This window comes from Taurulus bubalis (genome assembly GCF_910589615.1).
Source record: "Taurulus bubalis genome assembly, chromosome: 21".
NCBI classification, from domain to species: Eukaryota; Metazoa; Chordata; class Actinopteri; order Perciformes; family Cottidae; genus Taurulus; species Taurulus bubalis.
In genome coordinates, this window is record NC_136609.1 from 1,401,510 (window position 1) to 1,408,908 (window position 7,399).

Sequence of the window (7,399 nt, forward strand, 5' to 3'; positions counted from 1 at the left end):
GTTATCCTGGAGCGCCACGCCAACTCCACCTGGTAGACATGACTCATGAATGCAACTCCACCTGGTAGACATGACTCATGAATGCAACTCCACCTGGTAGACATGACTCATTAATGCAACTCCACCTGGTAGACATGACTCATGAATGCAACTCCACCTGGTAGACATGACTCATGAATGCAACTCCACCTGGTAGACATGACTCATTAATGCAACTTCACCTGGTAGACATGACTCATTAATGCAACTTCACCTGGTAGACATGACTCATTAATGCAACTTCACCTGGTAGACATGACTCATTAATGCAACTTCACCTGGTAGACATGACTCATTAATGCAACTTCACCTGGTAGACATGACTCATTAATGCAACTTCACCTGGTAGACATGACTCATTAATGCAACTCCACCTGGTAGACATGACTCATTAATGCAACTTCACCTGGTAGACATGACTCATTAATGCAACTCCACCTGGTAGACATGACTCATTAATGCAACTTCAAGCAGAGCATGTAGAACACGCCGAGGTCAGGATTGGAAAGTATGCTGCAGAATGTAGGCGATGAAGATGACAGTCTCACTGAATAACAGCACACAAACGACTAAACAGGTGAACTACAGATATACCTGGTTTTCAGCTCCGCTCACCTTGTACTTCTCCAGCATCGTGTGGTCAGTCTGCACCTGAAGGGGGTGTTGCTCATGAGCTGGGCCTCCTCCAGGGCAGACTGCAAACCCAGCATCTGGGACGACATACAGGAAAACACCATGAGCACAACTGTAGGGAACAGCGTTTCCTGTTCATTACCTAGACTGTAGGGCTGCACAATTATGGCCAAAATCATAATCACGATTATTTTGATCAATATTGAGATCACGATTATTCATTAGTTTTAGGGACAACATCTTTTTATTGCTCCTTCACGTTTAAATGAACAAGAACACCGCTTCCACTTCCATTGTTGTGCTACATTCTGACTAAGGTACATGTCTTTGCATCAAAATTAAACTTAAGGTTCTTATTCACCTGAAGCTGTCAGAGTGAGGTAAGAGAGTGGAGCCAAATGCCCATGCAACAGTTCAAAAGTCAATTTAATCCAAGTGGTGGAAACAATGAGGGCAGCACAGGTGAAGGGAATGCACAATCAGGGACAAGGCAGACGGACAATCACAGGGGGAGGAAGTGCTGGGAACACAGAGGACACACAAGACAAGGACTTCAAAACAAAACAGGAAACAAGACAAACCACACCATAACAGAAGCAAAATATGAATAAAATGTTTACCCAAAATAAAGGGCTAGCTAAAAATAAATATGCCATCACAGAATGCAACCAAATGAAAACAATTCAGGCCTCTGCAGGAAAAGCAATAACTAGGTGTTAGGCCTACAGGTGTATGGCAAGAAACACCAGCATGTCGACATCTTCTGGCTTGAGAGATGAGCGATGGCAGGTCACTACATTTCCCCCAGTGCCAAAGAGTCGTGGGTAGAGCCTCTGGTGTTCCCTCCACCAGTCCAGTGGGTCCTCCTCACTGTCGAGGTCGGCACACTGTATGTAAGAGTGTAGCTCAGATAATACGGCGTGTTGTTCCTGATGGGGAGAGGATCTTGATGTGGTTCCCTCAGCGGTCTTGAAGAAGCTCCCCAAGGACCAATGTCAAGCAGTTATAACTTAGGTTTGGGTTTTTCAAGCAGAAAAATAATAAAATACATGCAGGAAAGAAAGCACTATTTATACGCATTCAAACAACACAGATCGGGAGCGAGCGAGGGTTTTTACGAAGTTAGCAGAAAAGATCCAAGTGACAAAACATCCGGTTTTCAAAATAAGATATCGACAAATCGTATACGAGCATATATGGAAATGAGATTAAATTAATTATATTCACATTAGGAAAACATGTGACCTTCATCTAGTTAAAGAGAAAATACAACTCAATTGTACGTCATGTGCAATTATTATTTGATTTGAGGGTTAATGGAAAGATAATTAATTATATCTGACTGATGTTTATCTGTTCATGACATGTCTGACCACATCCAATTAAAAATATCTTAACTTTACCAATTCAGATATTTTACAAAGTAAAAACTGAACTGATTTTGTATCTTTCAAATAGATAATTGGTAGTTCACAGCCTGCTCATTGGAAATGTGTTTTTTCTTGTTCATATTGTGTGCGGTTAACAAATAATTTCCTTTTTATGTTTCATTGAAATTAAGCCATTCAATGTGTTCTTGGTCACATCAAATTGAAAGGTGGACCAAAGTGTTTGCTTTCATTCAATTACAATCAGGCCAAATTAAATAGTATATCACATATTATATATACCTTCCAGGACCTTAATGTGTCGTCACATATTATATATATATATATATATATATATATATATATATATATATATATATATATATATATATATATATATATATATATATATATATATATATATGCCTTCCAGGACCTTAATGTGTCGTCACATATTACATATATACCTTCCAGGACCTTAATGTGTCGTCACATATTATATATATACCTTCCAGGACCTTAATGTGTCGTCACATATTATATACCTTCCTCAAAAACTAGTGGCACATGAGTGGCAACTCGTAAGTGCCCACCTGAGACGTGCCACCTGAAATGCTGCCTCTAAAGTAGTGGCAGCGCCAGCACCTCGTAGAGGCACTTCCGGTAGCTGCCTTGCATGCCGCTACAGCTTCCGGAAGTGTCTCTACGAGGTGCCGGGGCCGCGATTTGAGCTTGCTCTTACTGCAAAAAAATTGGTTGAACATGTATTTTTCATGTAAACGAGTGTGCACTGTTTTTCTTTTCTTTTTCGAATGCCAGGTTACACGTCACTTTTTTAAATCATGGATGAGTTGGATCTCCAGGGGGCATCGACTGCTGGGACGTCGGAGGCCAGGAGGAGCCGACATGCGACATAAAGAAAGCTCCTATCAGGTGTTATACTCACGTAAACCTGCCTTCTCTCCTCTTCCTCCCTTTCTCCCTTCTCTCCTCTTTCTCTGCCTCTATCTCTGCAGCAAAAAGCATGCTCTACCAATCCAGAAATGAATCCTCTTTTTCTAACCCCAAAAAACTCTTCTCTATCTTCTCCAACCTCCTTGACCCTCCCAGTCTCCCTCCACCCTTCTACCAAGCCTCTTTGTTGAAAAGAAAAAAAGATAGATGACGTACGCTCCTCATTTACTAATCCATCTTCTTCTATAACTACACCTCCATTAATTTCATCTTCTTCCCCTTGTTGGATTCCTTGTCTGCTCGTAAGTCTCCACCCCCGGTTTCCGCCCACTGCCACGCCCCTCTCCTTCATCCCAGCTGTTGTGCATTGCCTTGATCACCGGCAGGTGATTTAGGGACCACTGCGTACCTGGCTCATTTGTCGGGTTGTTCCAGTTCCAGTCTGGTTTGCTTCTTCTGGTGAGCGTGGATCACAAGAGCGGTTGAGTTGCCCTCCCGACTCTGGAGCAGGGGAGGTGGATCTCCTGTGTTCGCTGGACATTACCGTTGGTATTAGTTTGTCTATTCGTTGTGTTTTGTTTTGTCGCAATAAAGTCCGCCCTTGGAACTTGAACTGCTGCGTCTGTGCATTTGGGTCCTCAACACCACACCCCTTTTAACACCCCTTTGTTTTCCTCTTTCACCCCCCTGTCTCCCAATCAAGTTCTTACCTTGGCAACCTCGGTAACCTCGGCCCGCCCAACCACCTGCCACCTTGACCCCATCCCATCTCCCATCACCCAGTCCATTGCTCCTGACCTTCCATTTCTCACCCATCTTATCAACACCTCCCTCTCAACTGAATGTTTCCCTGACTCTCTGAAGGAGGAAGAGTCACCCCTCTCCTGAAGAAACCCACTCAACCCGTCTGAAGTCAACAACTACAGACATGTCTCTCTCCTTCCCTTTCTTTCCAAAACTCTGGAGCGAGCCATCTTTAACCAAGTCTCCTCCTTTCTCCACCAGAACAACCTTCTGGACCCTCAACCAGTCTGGATGCAAGGCCTCCACAGAGACCAGAACAACCTTCTGGACCCTCACCAGTCTGGATTCAAGGCCTCAACAGAGACTGCCCTCCTTGCTGTCTCTGAGCAGCTTCACACTGCTAGAGCAGCCTCTCTCTCCTCTGTCCTTATCCTTCTAGACCTTTCTGCTGCCTTTGACACAGTGAACCACCAGATCCTTATCTCTTCCCTCCAGGACCTTGGTATCACAGACTCGGCTCTCCCTCTTCTCATCCTACCTCAACGACCACCTACTGGGTAACTTGGAGAGGATCTGTGTCTGAACCTTGTCCTCTCACTACTGGGGTCCCTCAAGGCTCCGTCCTGGGTCCTCTCTTCTCTCTGTACACCAACTCTCTCGGCTCTGTCATTCGCTCGCATGGCTTTTCCTACCATAGCTATGCTGATGACACCCAACTGATCCTCTCGTTTCCCCAATCAGAAACACAGGTAGCAGCACGAATCTCTGCCTCTCTGACTGACATCTCTCAGTGGATGTCCACACACCACCTGAAAATTAACCCTGACAAAACGGAACTACTTTTCCTTTCAGGAAAAGGCTCGCCCACCCACGACCTCACTATTATATATACTATACAACATGTTCCTGTAGGTTCATGCTGTACAACATCAGGAGAATACGTCCTCTTCTCACCCAGAAGGCGGCACAGGTTCTGGTCCAGGCTCTGATCATCTCTTGCCTTGACGACTGTAACTCCCTCCTGCAGGTCTACCTGCTAGTGCCATCCGACCTCTGCAGCTCATCCAGAATGCAGCAGCTCGGCTGGTCTTTAACCTCCAGAAATTCACCCACACGACTCCACTCAAACGCTTCAAAACATTGGTACTTGCATACCGTGCTACGAACAGATCGGGTCCAATCTACATCCAGGACAACCGTACAACCCGGCTCGTTCTCTTCGCTCGGCTTCTGCCAATCAGCTTGTAGCTCCGTCACTGCGAGCTAAACACTCAACAAAGTCAGACTGTTTGTGTCCTGGCCCTTCAATGGTGGAATGAGCTCCCATTGACATCAGGACAGCAGAAAGTCTCTATAATTTCCGTCACAAACTAAAAACACATCTTTTTCGACTACACCTTGAATAAGGAAGGTAGCACTTTAGTAGCACTTATATCACACTTACTGATGGCTCTTTGTAGTTTAACTTTATTTAAATCGTACTTTCTTGATTATTGTTGTTCTGAGTTTGTAACTCATGGTGGAATTGCACTTATTGTAAGTCGCTTTGGATAAAAGCGTCAGCTAAATGTAATGTAAACAAGCACATAATTCATATTTAATAATGCAGTTAACTCCCAATCCAAAACATTTTGGGGATTTCAGCAAACACAGAACAATATAGAGCAAGCAAATAAATAAAAAGATGAATGAAATAAATGAATGAAACTCAAGTTTGTTTTACCCACTCCCTTTATTCATTTTTTGGTCTTTTTGATGCTCATAATAACATAATCATTGTACACCATCATGTCTCTGTGTAATTACAGCCACAGTTTAAATTGACAATCTTCATTAACTTCATTAACTTCATTAACCTCAATCTGATAATCACATTTTTAATCTTCACATCAGTATTTTCCTTCATTTGCATCTGAAACCTGACAAACTTCTTTTATTTTAGTCACAAAAACACAGAGATTCTGTTTCTGCATCAACTTGGTGTCATTCAGGCTGTGAGCATTTAAAGTAGAACACGTGATGTTTATTTTAATGAAAAGAACCCACAGCACCAGGAAGTAGTGCATAAAACCCTACACACAGGTAGACCTTTACATGTTTACCTGCAAGAATTACCCTATAACCAATTATAATATAATAATATAATTAATTAGAAACCCATTAAATTCATTCTTTCGTCTCCAGGTCATTGGTCAAAAGGGGGCGGTCTTCTCCTAGTGGCTCCAGGACATAGTGATGAGCGCTGGGTTTCCATCTGCAGCTTTAGATCCAGAAGATCTGCGCTTCCTCTTACTGGTGCAGTCCTGAAACACAGAGAGGACGGAGAGAAGGCCACTTCAACGTTATAGTACAGGAACCAGTTGATTTAGAATTAATAAACTGGTTGAAATAGTATTAGTTGCAACAAAGAAAGGAATAAATACCGGAGCACAGGGTACGGAGCCCTTATTGGGGCACAGCTCCAGTTTGCAGTGAAGGTAGATTTCAGATTGTTGCCCGGAGAACTGGAACATGTTGAAAGAGAAGAAGTTGGAGGTTCCCTCTCCGTTTCCCTCCATCTTCACCGTGTCGTCAGCTTTGTTTGAGCATCTGCTCAGAAACAGAAAACAAGACGGTGAGTTCCTCTGCAGACGATTCTTACAGCAGCTGCAAAGAGTTCTTCCTCACTTGTTCTTGATGAGGTCGTATCGCACACTGCCGTTAGATAGCGGCTGGTTGGTGGCCCAGCAGGAGTCGGTCACCATGGAGACCATGCCCCCGTCCAGCCCCTCGGTCTTCAGCTCCACCCAGACCTTCTGGTCCAGCTGGACCGGCGTGCTCTGGTTGATGAGGTTCATGCGGCCGGCGTCGGAGTAGGCGTTCATCATCAGAGTGTAGTTCCAAACCCCAGATACGATCTGCTTTACCACAGAGCTGTAGACACACACACACACACACACACACAGTGTCAAACTACAACAAGCTGCACATGAACAAGCAGGTGAAGCTCCGCCTCCTCCACACACACACCTGTCTCTGATGCTGAAGGACACACTCCTGATGTCGGGCTTGGTGTAGAGGCAGGAGAAGTCGATCTGGACTTGGTCGTGTCGGGTGATGACGCCGCCCTCGGAGGCGTTCCTCGTCACGATGGCGTTCTTGTAGAGGATCTGGCCGTCGGTCATCTAGATTGAGATTGTTGCGTCAATCAGAGAGAACTTGTTCCGCTAGTAAACAGTCCGCTACACATTCAACAAACGAGAGGAGAGAACCCACCGACACGTTGGTCCCGCAGGCGTTGCTGCTGTCGAAGCTGAAGGTCACCATGTGGGTCAGGTTGTCCATGAGGCCTTTGCAGGACGGGTCATTGAGGTGGAGGACGGAGTAGTCGATGCCTTTGTCCTGCAGCAGACATCCAGCCAGCGTCACCGTGGCAGAGTCCTTGGTGCAGACCGTCGGCTCGCCTGAACACCGACAGCACATCACGTCACATATCACCACTTTACTCAGGATTCATTTGTTCACTAACTAAGAGCTAGTTTGATTTGATCCATCAGGAGGCAGAGACATGGCCGCATGTTCCAGATGGATCATCAGCTGCTTTGTGTGTTTTTTTGAGTTACAAGCTCTCTGTCTTTGGGTTCATCTGCCCTCCTCTTGCACGCCGCTTACAATGTGCTCCG